The sequence below is a fragment of the Phyllopteryx taeniolatus genome, chromosome 3 (genome assembly GCF_024500385.1).
Source record: "Phyllopteryx taeniolatus isolate TA_2022b chromosome 3, UOR_Ptae_1.2, whole genome shotgun sequence".
In the NCBI taxonomy this organism is placed as follows: Eukaryota; Metazoa; Chordata; class Actinopteri; order Syngnathiformes; family Syngnathidae; genus Phyllopteryx; species Phyllopteryx taeniolatus.
Window position 1 is genome coordinate 7,020,780 of NC_084504.1, and position 15,679 is coordinate 7,036,458.

The window sequence follows — 15,679 nt, forward strand, 5'->3', positions numbered from 1 at the left end:
AACCCATTAAAAAAAAATAATGGAGGATTGGGGTGAAAGTGGACTTTTCCGGTTGAGTTGTTGACTGAGGCGTTTATTTACTCAGCGGCAGAGTACCAGCAGGTGTTTATTTGACGTCATTTATAAAATGCTTGTGTAAGGCTGGAGCCTTCAATAAAACGCTATCATTGATACAGTTCAGTTGGAGGCAGAACTGGTGAAATCAATAACTTCTTTTAAAAAAAAAGAAAAAGGAACGCTGGATGCTTCCATGTTGACAAGCTATAGACCCATCTCAAATCTCCCTTTCATGGCCAAGATTGTTGAGTTATTTTTAATCAACTCAGCAATTTCTTGAACTTAAATGAATTTTTTGACAAATTTAAATCAGGTTTTCAAACTCATCACAGTACACAATCTGCTCTTATCAAAGTGTTAAATGATATAAGGTTGAATAATGACTCTGAAAAGGTGTCAATTCTGGTCTCAGTGCGGCTTTTGATACGGTAGCATGGAAGCATGGGTAGGACTAAATGGAACAGTCCATAAATGGTTCTGGTCCTACCTGGAGGAAAGGAGTTATTTTGTAATTATTGGAAGTGTTCAATCTCATCGAATGGCAATGGCCTATGGGGTCCCTCAGGGGTCTGTTCTTGGACCCATCCTGTTCAGCCTGTATACAGTGGGTACGGAAAGTATTCAGAACCCCTTAAAATTTTCACTCTTTGTTATATTGCAGCCATTTGCAAAAATCATTTGTTCATTTGTTTTCCTCAATGTATACACTCCACCTAATATTGACAGAAAAAAATGGAATTGTTGAAATGTTTGCAGATTTATAAAAAATAAAAAAAAAACCTGAGATATCAGACCCTTTACTCAGTATTTAGTAGAAGCACCCTTTTGAGCTAATACAGCCATGAGTCTTTTTGGGAATGATGCAACAGGGAATGATGCAACAGGTTTTTCGCACCTGGAGTTGGGGATTCTTTGTCATTCCTCCTCGCAGATCCTCTCCAGTTCTGTCAGGTTGGATGGTGAACGTTTGTGGGCAGCCATTTTCAGATCTCTCCAGAGATGCTCAATTGGGTTTAAGTCAGGGCTCTGGCTGGGCCATTCAAAAACAGTCACGGAGTTGTTCTGAAGCCACTCCTTTGTTATTTTAGCTGTGTCCTTAGGGTCATTGTCTTGGAAAGTGAACCTTCGGCCCAGTCTGAGGTCCTAAGCACTCTGGAGGAGATTTTCGTCCAGGATATCCCTGTACTTGGCGGAATTAATCTTTCCTTCGATTGCAACCAGTCGTTCTGTCCCTGCTGCTGAAAAAAAACCCACAGCATGATGGTGCCACCACCATGCTTCACTGTTGGGACTGTATTGGACAGGTGATGAGCAGTGCCTGGTTTTCTCCACACATACCCCTTAGAATTAAGGCCAAAAAGTTCTTATTTCTCACCATCTTAGAGTCCTTTGGCTGTTTTTTTTTTTTTTTTTTTTTTTTAGCAAACTCCATGCGGGCTTTCACGTACGTGTCTTGCACTGAGGAGAGGCTTCCGTCGGGCCACTCTGCCATAAAGCCCCGACTTGTGGAGGGCTGCAGTGATGGTTGACTTTCTAGAACTTTCTCCCATCTCCCGACTGCATCTCTGGAGCTCAGCCACAGTGATCTTTGGGTTCTTCTTTACCTCTCTCACCAAGGCTCTTCTCCCCCGATTGCTCAGTTTGGCCGGACGGCCAGCTCTAGGAAGGGTTCTGGTCGTCCCAAACGTCTTCCAATTAAGGATTATGGAGGCCACTATGCTCTTAGGAACCTTAAGTCCAGCAGACTTTGTTTTGGAACCTTGGCCAGAACTCTTGATTCTCATTTGCTCTGACATGCACTGTCTTATTTAGACAGGTGTGTGGCTTTTCTAATGAAGTCCAATCAATATAATCAAACACAGCTGGACTCCAATGAATGTGTAGAACCATCTCAAGGATGATCAGAAGAAATGGACAGCACCCTAGTTAAATATGAGTGTCACAGCAAAGGGTCTGAATACTTATGGCTGTGTGATATTTCAGTTTTTCTTTTTTAATAAATCTGCAAAAATGTCAAGGTTCCCCCCCCCCCCCCCCCCCCCCCGTCAATATGAGGTGCTGTGTGTACATTAATGAGGAAAAAAATTAACTTGAATGATTTTAGCAAATGGCTGCAATATAACTGAAAATTTTAAGGGGGTCTGAATACTTTCCGTACCCACTATATATTTTGTTATATTGGCTGTTTTTTGTCATACTAGAATGGCTCCAACTCCTGGAGACAAATTCCTTTTGCGTCTTGTAACATACTTTGCCGATAAAACTGCTTCTAATTCTGGTAATAGTATTTCTGGTGTCCTCAGACAACTCCTTTGTCTTCACCACTGTGACAAAAGAACAGGGAATAACAGGTGGCTTTTTAAAACATGAAAAACCTTATCATTCATTGGCTAATTCATGTCACGTGGGCACAGGCAATTTATCACAGGTGACTCTCATTTGTGATTTACCACAGGTTGACTCTCTTTGGTTTTCCATACAGTTTAATAGTAAAGGGTGCCAATACCAGTGAAACACCAAGCTTTGTTTTCTATTTTTTTCCTCCCATTGTTGTAAAAAATAATAATAATAATTTGTAGGTGCTGGAAGTGTGGATTCAGTTCTACTCAGTGGCAATATGATTGTTTATCTTTATTTGTGTCTTACGTTTGACTGGCGACCAATCTAGGGTGTAGTCTGCGTTTCACCCAAAGTCAGCTGGGATAAGCTCCAGATCTGAACATGATAAGCGGTGTAGAAAATAGATGTATGGATAGTTTTAGCAGACTGTGTTTGTTTGTGTATTGTTGTCACTTTGGTAAACAAAAATCCAGTTCCACACACTTTCTTGCAACTGTATAATGTATAGCCATCCGTCCATCCATTTTCTGTACTGCTTATCTTCACTAGGGTCGCGGGAGTGCTGGAGCCTATCCCAGCTATCTTTGGGCGAGAGGCAGGGTACACCAGTAACTGGTCGACAGCAAATCGCAGGGCACATAGAAACAAACAACCATTCATACTCACATTCACACCTACGGGCAATTTACCCTCAATCAACCTTTTTGGGATGCGAGAGGAAACCAGAGTACCCGGAGAAAACCCACGCAGGCACCGGGAGAATATGCAAACTCCACACAGGCCTCGCCGGGATTTGAACCCCGGTCCTCAGAACTGTGAGGCAGATGTGCTAACCAGTGGCCACCAGTGGCCCACCATGTCGCTTGTATAATGTATATATTCACTTAAATGTTTTAGTGATTTTAGAATGTCATTGATGATATACAGTATGTTGTATCATCCTTTCACCAAGGAAAAAGCATTTAATTAGTTAATTAAAAGCTCCAAATTAATGGTGTTCATGCCCATGATGAGCGTATCTTTTGACAATAACTGTGTTTGAGGCACATCTCTACGTAATAAGCATCACATTGATTATGATGTGAGCTGTACACTTTCATTTCAAGTCGGCACTCATTGCATGGCTTTAAGACTGAACTAATGTATATTTTGTTTTCTGTATGTTTATGAAGTTATTTGTTTATTTTGGCGGCGCATTGATTTAGTGGTTAGCGCATCGGCCTTACAGTACTGAGGTTAAGCATTCAAATTTGGGCTTTAGCCTTCCTGCGTGGGTTTTGCCTGTTCTTCTAGTGCTTGCGTGTTTTTTTTTTTTTTAACTGGTACTCCGGTTTCCTCCTATATTGTCAAGACACGCATGTTAGGTTAATCGAAAACTGAAAATTGGAATTTGGTGTGAGTGTGAATGGTTGCCCTGTGACTGGTTGGTGACCAGTCCAAAAGGTACTGCATCGCACACAAAGTCAGTTGGGACAGGCTGCAGCTCCCCCAAGACCCTAATGAAATAATAATAAAATAAAAATCCTATAGAAAATGGATGGTTTGATGGATTTATTCTCATTAGTTCTCAAGGGTTTGTCAAACGAAGATTTCAAAGTACTGTATATCTTAACACCTCTGGCTGCCTGTTTTCCTGAAAAGCGGGTGTCCATTTTTTTTTTTGTACAAGTAGACAGGGAACCAAATGACAAATTGATGTGTGACATCTACTGGAGTGGAGGCCACAATTTGAAGCTATCTTGTACTTGGTCGTTTCATAAAATCTGATGTTATTTTCACTTTCTCAAATCTCTTCCTCCCTCACAATGACGGTCCAGGGAGAGCAGATTGAATAAGTACGGCAAGTAGATGATTTATGACACACACGGACAGCAGTTTGGTTCGTGTGGGTCCAAACATACTGTGATTGTCACAATGTGGGTACGAATTTTTGTTGTCAGTCACAGGAGAAAACATGCAAACACAATGACCCTGTGAAGATTAGTGACCAGTTGTCATCAAAAGCACATTTACTGAGCGAATATGATGACATACCATTTTCTGGGTCTTTGGAAAATTGCTGGCTGTATTTTGGGCTGTCGGTGTTGCAGCAAACACCACGTTTTCAACAACTCAGCCAAAGGGAGAAAACTGTGGCACTACGGATAGGCTTCATTTGCAGTATTTTTAGAGGAGGATTATTTGGTCCTGACAGGAAAACGATACACTGGACAGACAAGGACAACAGAGGAGATGCTGGAAAAATATAAGTGAATAGGACAGAGGAAGCAAGTATATATTTTCTGAATTTCAAAGGTAAAAATAACGTACGTAAAAATAAATCCATAGAACACAGAGGTGCCCAGAAAGCACTGATAAGCAGAGGCACCGATAACAAGCAACGCAAGATTACATAGCATTCAAAATCAAAAGGGTGATTGCTTTTTTTGATTGCACATACACACACACACCTACACATATACAATATATATATATATAGAGAGATACTGTATATTTACAAAAATCAGTTTTGTGGTTGTGATTTTAAGTTCAGTTAGGTATACGTTGACTCAGGAAAATAAATCATGTCTTGTATGGCATGGTGAATGACTGGTTGGCACAATCGCCTCAAAGTTCAGAGGCTGAATGTTCAAATCCTGGCTCTGGCCTTCCTGTGTTGAGTTTGCATGTTCTCCCCTGTATGGGTTTTTTTCCGGGTACTCCAGTTTCCTCCCACTTTCCAAAAACATCCATGATAGTTGATTGAATTAATTGAAGACTCAAAATTGTCCTTAAGTGTGAATGGTTGTTTATCTATTTGTGCCCTGTGATTGGCTGGCAACCAATTCAGTCAGGATGTACCCCGTATCTTGCCCAAAGTCAGCTGGGATAAGCTCCAGCGGTACAGAGAATGGATGGATGCTTAGTTAGGTTTATAGTGAAAGAATGAACAGAGGAAGTAATTTCACAGCATTATTGTTATTATTATTATAATTTAAATTGTTTGGATTAATCAGAAATACGTCTTTGTGCGGGGCGGCATGGTGGACGACTGGTTAGGACTGGGGTACAGGTTCTGAGGATAAAGCAATACAGAAAATGGATGGATGGATATCTTTGTGCCAGAAGTGTATAGTGACGGGTAGAACAATTAAATGCTCTTCCAGTAGATGGCAAAAGGTACAATAAACCTATTCATCCACCTGTTGCCATTCATAACAGAACACCGTATTTTCATAAGGCGCACCGTATTAAAACGCGCAGTCTCAGTTACGGGGTCTATTTCCGTATTTAACACACACATAAGGCGACCGTATTATTGGGCGCAGGCATGGTAAAACATACGCTAGCTTAAAACATACGGTAGCATGCATGCACGCTAAAACAATGTTTTTAAAAAGGCAGCGGGAGCAAAACTGAGTTCGGTTGTACATTATTGACGTATTTAACAATGTACTCCCGTTATTTTTTGATCAATCCTCATCCACAAATCCATCAAAGTCCTCATCTTCTGTATCTGAAATGAACAGTTGGGCAAGTTCTCAATCAAACACGCCAGGTTCCCTCTCGTCATTGTCGGAGTCAGTCTCGTTGCCGTGCGGCTCCTCAGAAATGATGCCGGCTTTTACGAAAGCTCGAACAACAGTGCAAGCAGACACGTTAGCCCAAGCATCCACAATCCATTCACAAATTGTGGCGTAACTCGCCCGGCGCCGCCTCCTAGTTTTAGTAAAGCTGTGTTCGGCATCTGTCATCCATCGCTCCCACGCCACTCGCAATTTCACTTTGAGCGCCCTGTTTACAGCGATGTCCAGCGGTTGGAGTTCCTTTGTCAAGCCTCCCGGAATGATGGCAAGCTTCCTCATTTGCTGCACATGGCAGAGTTATTGCACTCAGTCGAATGGTGACTGTAGAGACGCTTCTCCCGGCTGTTCTTTGCTCATTAATCCATTTCTCGAGTTGGTCTTCCAACTCGGGCCACCTCGCCTTGTTCCCACGGAAACTCAGCTTCGTCTTCTTGACTTGGCGAAGCTCCATTTCCTGCTTCCTCCACTTGTGAACCATGGATTTGTTGATCTCGAATTCTCTCGCGGCTGCTCGATTCCCATGTTCCTCCGCGTAACTGATAGCTTGCAGTTTTAAACTGTGCTTCGTAAGCGTGTCTCTTCGTAGGTGCCATTTTCGGGGGTCCTTAGCCAAACCGATGTTGTTTTGCACAATGCACATACTATATACCTACTGGGGGCATGCCTTTAGCGTCCTCCTTCACACGCACCCTTCCCCCTTTAACATCCGCATGCTGTCCTCAGTCACGTCCGCCTTTCCTCTATATAAGCAGCGTGTTGGCAGGAAATGCTTCCAGTCAGTCAGTGGAGTGTGCATCAAAGTCTCGGTGCACACATAAGGCGCGGCGCATTATAAGGCGCCCCGTCCATTTTGGAGAAAATGTAAGACTTTTAAGTGTGCCTTATGGTCGTGAAATGCGGTATGTCGTGGCTCCCTGCAAAAATAGATCAGCTTTAAACAAGACCAGATTTCACACTGAGTAAGTACATTTGTGGCTAAATCGAGACAAGATCATTATTCAATATTCATACTTTTTATGATATTTTTGTTTGGTGTTTTATCATGAGATTTTTCTAATGTAAAATAGCTACCTTGGCTCAACAAAGGTTGGACAACACAAATCTAATCATTAGTCTTCTAAAGGCAGCACGGTGACCGACTGGTTAACACATCTACCTCACAGTTCTGAGGACCTCGGTTCAAATCCGGCCTCGCCTGTGTGGAGTTTGCATGTTCTCCCCGTGCCTGCTTGGCTTTTCTCCGGGTACTCCGGTTTCCTCCCAAAAACATGCATAGTAGGTTAATTGAAGACTCTAAATTGCCACTAGGTGTGAATGTGAGTGCGAACGGTTGTTTGTTTATATGTGCCCTGCGATTAGCTGGCGACCAGTTCAAGGTGTACACCGCCTCTCGCCCAGAGTCAGCTGAGATAGGCTCCACCACGCCCACGTCCCAAGTGAGGATAAGCTAAGTTATTAAATAAGTCAACTACAGTATGCTGCACATAGACTGACATGTTTCATTATTTGATCCTATCGGGGTGGAGGAGTGATTCGTGTGTATTATTATTAATTCCTGATGATAGCGGTTGGAGTTCCTTTGTCAAGCCTCCCGGAATGATGGCAAGCTTCCTCATTTGCTGCACATGGCAGAGTTATTGCACTCAGTCGAATGGTGACTGTAGAGACGCTTCTCCCGGCTGTTCTTTGCTCATTAATCCATTTCTCGAGTTGGTCTTCCAACTCGGGCCACCTCGCCTTGTTCCCACGGAAACTCAGCTTCGTCTTCTTGACTTGGCGAAGCTCCATTTCCTGCTTCCTCCACTTGTGAACCATGGATTTGTTGATCTCGAATTCTCTCGCGGCTGCTCGATTCCCATGTTCCTCCGCGTAACTGATAGCTTGCAGTTTTAAACTGTGCTTCGTAAGCGTGTCTCTTCGTAGGTGCCATTTTCGGGGGTCCTTAGCCAAACCGATGTTGTTTTGCACAATGCACATACTATATACCTACTGGGGGCATGCCTTTAGCGTCCTCCTTCACACGCACCCTTCCCCCTTTAACATCCGCATGCTGTCCTCAGTCACGTCCGCCTTTCCTCTATATAAGCAGCGTGTTGGCAGGAAATGCTTCCAGTCAGTCAGTGGAGTGTGCATCAAAGTCTCGGTGCACACATAAGGCGCGGCGCATTATAAGGCGCCCCGTCCATTTTGGAGAAAATGTAAGACTTTTAAGTGTGCCTTATGGTCGTGAAATGCGGTATGTCGTGGCTCCCTGCAAAAATAGATCAGCTTTAAACAAGACCAGATTTCACACTGAGTAAGTACATTTGTGGCTAAATCGAGACAAGATCATTATTCAATATTCATACTTTTTATGATATTTTTGTTTGGTGTTTTATCATGAGATTTTCTAATGTAAAATAGCTACCTTGGCTCAACAAAGGTTGGACAACACAAATCTAATCATTAGTCTTCTAAAGGCAGCACGGTGACCGACTGGTTAACACATCTACCTCACAGTTCTGAGGACCTCGGTTCAAATCCGGCCTCGCCTGTGTGGAGTTTGCATGTTCTCCCCGTGCCTGCTTGGCTTTTCTCCGGGTACTCCGGTTTCCTCCCAAAAACATGCATAGTAGGTTAATTGAAGACTCTAAATTGCCACTAGGTGTGAATGTGAGTGCGAACGGTTGTTTGTTTATATGTGCCCTGCGATTAGCTGGCGACCAGTTCAAGGTGTACACCGCCTCTCGCCCAGAGTCAGCTGAGATAGGCTCCACCACGCCCACGTCCCAAGTGAGGATAAGCTAAGTTATTAAATAAGTCAACTACAGTATGCTGCACATAGACTGACATGTTTCATTATTTGATCCTATCGGGGTGGAGGAGTGATTCGTGTGTATTATTATTAATTCCTGATGATAAGAGCTCAACTCATGCATAAAGGTTAGTGATGCACTGAAATGAAAATTCTTGGCCAAAACCAAAAACCCAAAAGGAGGAAATCACGGCCGAAAGCTGAAACCGAAATGAGAAATAATTATGCCAATAATTAGTTGAAATTCCTTTAATGGCTAAGACGGCAGAACTGCCAACCAATAGAAATTCACTTTGAGAACATTCATTAATTCATCTTCCGTTCCGCTTATCCTCACTAGGGTCGCGGGTGTGCTGGAGCCTATCCCAGCTATCTTCGGGTGAGAGGCGGGGTACACCCTGAACTGGACGCCAGCCAATCGCAGGGCACATACAACAAACAACCATTCACACTCATATTCACACATATGGGCAATTTAGAGTCTTCAATTAACCTACCATGCATGTTTTTGGGAGGAAACCGGAGTACCCGGAGAAAAGCCACGCAGGCATGGGGAGAACATGCAAACTCCACATGGGGGGCGGGATTTGAACCGCAGTCCTCAGAATTGTGAGGCAGATGTGCTAACCAGTGGATCACCGTGCCGCCACTTCCAGAAAAATTTGTCTGAATTTCCATAGTTTTAAAATTATGTCAACAACATTACCACGGGACAGTTATTACAATATATTTCGTCATAGGATAAACATAATAATTACTCAATAAATGTAATCATTCATAAATTACGGCTTCACTATTTGTTAATGTACAGGTATTTACTGCATCAATCTTGTAATGGCAGAAGCAGTGGCACCCTGAATAAAAGTATGAGATTTCAACATGCCGTTGTAAAAAATGCCTATGGATTTATTAGCCTTTATCAATTCTATTTTCAACCATAGTAAAGAAAGCAAGTATATTTAATCAAAGTAATCAGCTCTCAAAAGTCAAAATCAAAATTCAGCGCTCCATTTTGCAAACACACAACTTTGCTTACAGATTAGATTGGTTCTTGGATACTTTATCCACAGACGATAGTTTATATTTCTATTTTGTGCAATGTACTTGTACAAATGTCTTGTATGCTGTTTTTTATTTCCTGTATCCACTATTGCTGCTAAAACAATGCGAATTTCCACAATGTGGGACCAATAAAGGTTATGTTCTATTAAAATATTTACTATCTTAAATAGACTTTTAACCTCATGAGCCCCTTTTTTCAGGCGACGTACTAATTCAGTGTATTGTTATTGTGTACCGCTATTATTTTCTCTCCAGACACATTAATATGCTTGCTATTTTGCTGTTCAATGTTGGGTAGTTTCCGCTATAACATGGTTCCAGCCAGACCTATGTGACAAGGATATTGTATCATCCTGCCTGCACCACAGTGCTTTGCCGTCTTCAGAGTGTACTGTGGTTTGAATTGTGTCTGGCAAACTGTCTGTGGTCCTTGGACCCAAAAAGAATCATCTTACTTTCATCTGTCTGCAACGTGTGTCTCCATTTCTCTTTAGGCCAGTGGATGTGCTCTTTGGCAAATTGTAACCTCTTGACCACATTTTTCTTCAGAGGGACTTGACACACGATTAGTTTCACACTGGGGTCTTTTAAGTGTCAAAGTACTCAGAAGTTAACTTCACATTGTCTTTGATCACCCTTAAGCTGATCATTGGCTGAGTTTTTACTATTCTGGTGTAGCGTTTATTGGTTTGGATAAAAATCTAATGAATTTGGGAAAAGATACGAAGGAAGGTGAACGCCCTGTGGCCATGTCCAAGTGTCCTCGAGCAACATACTGAACCCCCAGTTGCTCCAGATGTTGTGTCATCAGTTGGTGAGTGAGAAAACAGTGTTAAAGTGCTTTGAGTAACTTGAAGGTATAAAAGCACTATACAAGCGAAAGCCTATATATACCATCCCCATGACAGTCTTCAATTACCATCCGCCGACCCCATTTTAAGAAACACTGCTGTCCTGTGTGTCTGACCCAACTCAAACTTCTATTTTAGTATTACTAAAGCAGACAAGTGTCCATGCCTGAGCACCTTTGAATGAACCTGTATTATGATACAGGGGAAACTTGATGAAGCAATCGAAAGTTAATTTCACACTGAATGCTCCATATGCTGAAGCGTCTTAAGACCATTTTGGTCCTTTAGTCAGCACGTTCTACAGCTTCATATTAAGAGCACAGACATCATTGTACACGACGATTACACACTTCATTTGCAATTCCATCCAAAGGTTCATTGTACTTTCATGGTCCTAGTCCATTAGCTCTTCATAGATGGCCCTTTCTGTTTGACTTTTTACAATTATCTGCTCAGGAAGCATCAATTGATTTTTGCAGCAGTTTTGACCCGTGTGCACCAATGTAATTTCTCTTTTTGAAATTGTCAAGTGAACTATACTGTATGTCAGTACAATGCCTTATCATCTAGGTTTGGCATATTTGAGCAGTCATTCTGTGTTGTGTTGTCCATCCGTCCATCCATTTTTTAGGGTTGCGGGCATCCTGGAGCCTATCCCAGCTATCATCGGGCAGGAGGTGGGGTACACCCTGAACTGGTTGCCAGCCAATCGCAGGGCACATACAAACAAACAACCATTCGCACTCACATTCCTACAGGCAATTTAGAGTACTCACATTCAAATATATTTAATCTCAGTAAAAGCAAAAACCAGAAAGCATGACGTGAGCATTATTGGTATTACGAATAGGAATATAGGAGGAGCTGTGACTGCGAGGGTTTTCATCAATGTGGAGCTGAGTGCATCCCGGAGATGTGAAGAGGATTGAGAATCACGGGTAAAAAGTCAACTGAAGTGAGAGAGATGACTAAATGGAACCGGAGAATAAACCATTCTTTCTATATGTCTGTTACTCGCAAATGGATGAACTATCTCCTGTTAGAAAACTACAACTGTTTGTTTACTTTGAAATTCAGCTTGTAGCAAACGTGAGTGCCGTCATGCATGCTGTCTTCACGACATTCATGATCCTGGCACCTTCATTGTGGTCAATGGAGAATTACAATTTTGCTCCTCTTGCTCATCTCTAACAGCTTCATACAACGTGCAACAAGAGGGAATAAAACTCTGCACCTCCTGTATGTGAAGGGGATATTTATTTGGGAGGTCAATTACCTTTAAATCACAGACGAGGCACAGATTTGGAGATAATGGAATCCTGCAGTTTAAGACAGTGCAGGGTTTCTGTCTAATATTTTGGTTACCTCAATTTACAGTATTTCTTAATTACTAAAACACAAAACCTTATTGTCTGAAACAAATGCCCCTGTGCCCTGAACCCAATTATTGAATTGATCATTCTTTTGCAAGAACCCGAAGCACTTCTCACTTAGACACAACTTGCGAACATATTTACACAACTTTTCACCCAATAAAACACATTTTCACTCTGACGCACTTGTGTTGCATAATCGTAAGCACAGGTAGCAAAAGTGAAAGTCAATTAAAGCACAGGGGTCTCAACATAAACACAGCAACTCAAAACCGATCAGACTTTGTGGCTAATGATGTGAAGAGACTAATATAAGCCAGTTCGGTGAGCACTGGTTGTTGAAGTTTCACTATGATTAGAGACAATCAGAGAGACACACAGTAGGAGTAAGAGGTGGTTAAGGAACTAAAGGAGAGGAGGTATTTGACAAAGAACAATTACGTATTTCAGATGAAATAAGGGCAAGGGACTTCAATGCTCATGTGGACAATGAAAGTGAGACCTGGAAGGGCATGATTGGGAGGAACGGCCCCCGTACGGTGTTCTGTTATTGGACTTCTGTGCTCATCACGGATTGTCCATAATGAACACAATGTTCAAGCATAAGTCTGTCCACACGTGCACTTGGCACCAGAACACCATAGGTCGGAGTTCACTGATCAACTTTGTGGTCGTCTCATCGGACTTGCGGCCGCATGTCTTGGACACCCGGGTGAAAGGGGCGTCGCTGTCAACTGATCACCACCTCATGGTGAGTTGGCTCCGTCTGTAGTGATGCGGACTTTGTATCGGTCCGTTGTGGTAAAAGAGGAGCAAAGCCGAAAGGCGAAGCTCTCAGTTTACCGGTCGATCTACATTCCTACCCTCACCTGTGGTCACGAGCTGTGGGTCGTGACCGAAAGAACAAGATATATATATATATATATATATATATATATATATATATATATATATATATATATATATTTTTTTTTTATTATAAGTGCTAAACAGGAATTTTGTTTTGTTTTACAAAATGCTGTTTGGACACTAAAGATTATTCCAACAGCTTTATAATCAGATCATTGTGTTTTCATTTTTTCTGTGTATAATCACTGTTAGTGGTGTTTTTCATTTTGACCGACTGGGGGTCTGATTTGACGACACTGGTTTTGAGCACTGAGTCTGAGGTTTTGCAAGTCTAGCTTGAAAATTGGGTTTTGTGTTTACAGTAACGATAAAACGATGTATGGTTTAAAAAAAAACTCTCTCAATGATGTACAGCGCTACACCACTGTAAATGACTACCACAATAATGAACATATTGTTGAATGAATACTTATCTGAAAACATGCGAAGTCCACACAGGAATGCCCGAGCTGAGATTCGCACCCAGAACCTCTGAGTGTGAGGCACATGTGCTAGCCAAATGCTCTACTGTGCCTTCTGAGAATAATATCAATTGTTACATTAATATATTTCCTTACAGTGGCAATCCCCCCAAAAAATAGCATTGTAAAGGCATTTTTCCACACAGCTGCTATATTAAAACTCACTAGATTGTGGGGGTGTACCTAATAAAGTGTCCATAAATGCATATTGACCTGCTGGTGGAGTACACGGAGAGAGTTCCAACGACAGCCTGATGTCAAGTGTATTTTGACATAACTCCCTGCCTGCAGGTCTTTGCCAGTCCTAGTTTACCCATTATAGAACCAGTCATGAGACATGCAGAGAGAGAGAGAGAGTGAGAGAGAGTGTGTGTGTTTGACAATCAGACAGACAGATAGCAAAAAGAATGGAGCGCTTTCCTCTTTGCTTTGTTTATCTTATTCACAAGTTTGCTTCAAACAACCAACCAAACAAGCTATAAGGGTAATTTCTTCGTTTGCCTCATCTGTCTTGACAACTGAACCAGGTAGAACTTATACTTTATAATTATATTACTATTATAATATCCGATTTTGTGGTTGTGTTAGTTTGTTGTTTTTCCCATTGCACCATTGATTTCATGTCCTGTTGCTCTCCACTGTCAAATGTTATGTTACGCTAAGCTATTCTGTGCTATGCTATGTTTTGTTTTGTTATGCTATGTTGTTATGTTTGGTGGTGCAACGAATTTAAAAATTAAACAAATTAATTAGAGGCTTTGTCATTAATTGTTCTCAATCACATTTTAATTGAATAAACAAATATATTGTAATAGAAAAAGCATGTTTTTAAACTCATAATTTTTTTTTATCCATCCATTCTCTTAACCGCTTATCCTCACTCGGGTCGCGGGTGTGCTGGTGCGTATCTCATCTAACTCCGGGCGGCGTACACCCTGAACTGGTCGCCAGCCAATCGCAAGGCACATATAAACAAACAACCATTCGCAGTCACATTCACACCTACCGGCAATTTAGAGGCTTCAATTAACCTACCGTGCATGTTTTTAGGATGTGGGAAGAAACCAGAGTACCCGGAGAATACCCACGCAGGCATGGGGAGAACATGCAAACTCCACACATAGAGGCTGGATTTGAACCCAGGACCTCAGAACTGTTAGACGGATGTGCTAACCAGTCGTCCTCCATGCCTCCCATATAGATTTTAGTCAACAAATACATAAATATTCAATAAAAAGGTGAGTGTGAATGGGTGTTTGTCTATACGTGCCCTGCGGCTGGCAATCAGTTCGGGGTGTGCTCTAACTCTCACCCGAACTCAGCAGCACACCCGCGACCCTTGTGAGGATAAGCGGCCCAGAAAATGGATGGCTGGATGGATGTTTCAAATTCATTCACATAGTGCCAGACAATTGTCTTTCGACTGAGGCTCGGCGAACACAATACATTACATTACATTACAATACATTACAAATACATAAAATCACATAAACCTAAAAAAAAAAAAAAAATGTAAACATACTTGGATGACTTCATGTTATTATTTGAAAGACACTGCTGTGGGAATAAAAGAGTCCTTGTACACTCAGTCTTTTGGTCAGTGGTACACGCTTGTAACAGATGCCTGAAGGGAGTAACCCAAAAGAGTGATGAACTGGGTGTGACAAGTGCAGACTGCTTTCCTTTGTACTGTGCCAATGTACAGGTCAGAGAGATGTGTTTGAGAAGTGCCAGTGATCTTTGCTGATTTTACTGCTTGTATGATGTTTACTATGCATTAGGCTACTACATTGCTTAAGGTAGTTCTTACACAAAAAGCAATTCTTGGAAGATGATTTCAAGCTGCATTTTGAGCTGAATGTATTAATATTCAGTGAACTATGTATTTGATACCCATGCAAAACCTAAATTAGTACTTGGTGGAGAAACCCATTTCTTATAGTTGGTCACCAGGTTTGCACACAGCTAAGGAGTGATATTTGCCAACTCCCCATTATAGAATTCTCAAAATCTTTCAATTTTCTTGGCTACCGCTTGGAATCTTGAAGATTCAGCTCCCTCTAAGGTTTTCTATTGGGTTGCGGTCTGGAGACTGACGAGGCCACTCAATTACCTTTATTAGCTTCTTCCTGAGACACTCCTTTGGTGCTCAGACAGTAGGTTGTGCGTCATTGTCATGTTGGTAATACTCTGATTTAATTTCATCCTCCGAACAAGGTGGGTCGAGTTGATACCAAATTGCTCAATGTTGTGTACAGCACTATCT

The 15,679-nt window shown here is 41.8% G+C and overlaps 1 long non-coding RNA gene across 1 annotated transcript in view; it reads right to left on the reverse strand.

Annotated features, from left to right (window-relative positions):
- LOC133474749 (uncharacterized) overlaps positions 1-15,679 on the reverse strand; it is a 30,197-nt gene that overhangs the window by 13,616 nt on the left and 902 nt on the right. The window lies entirely within an intron of this gene.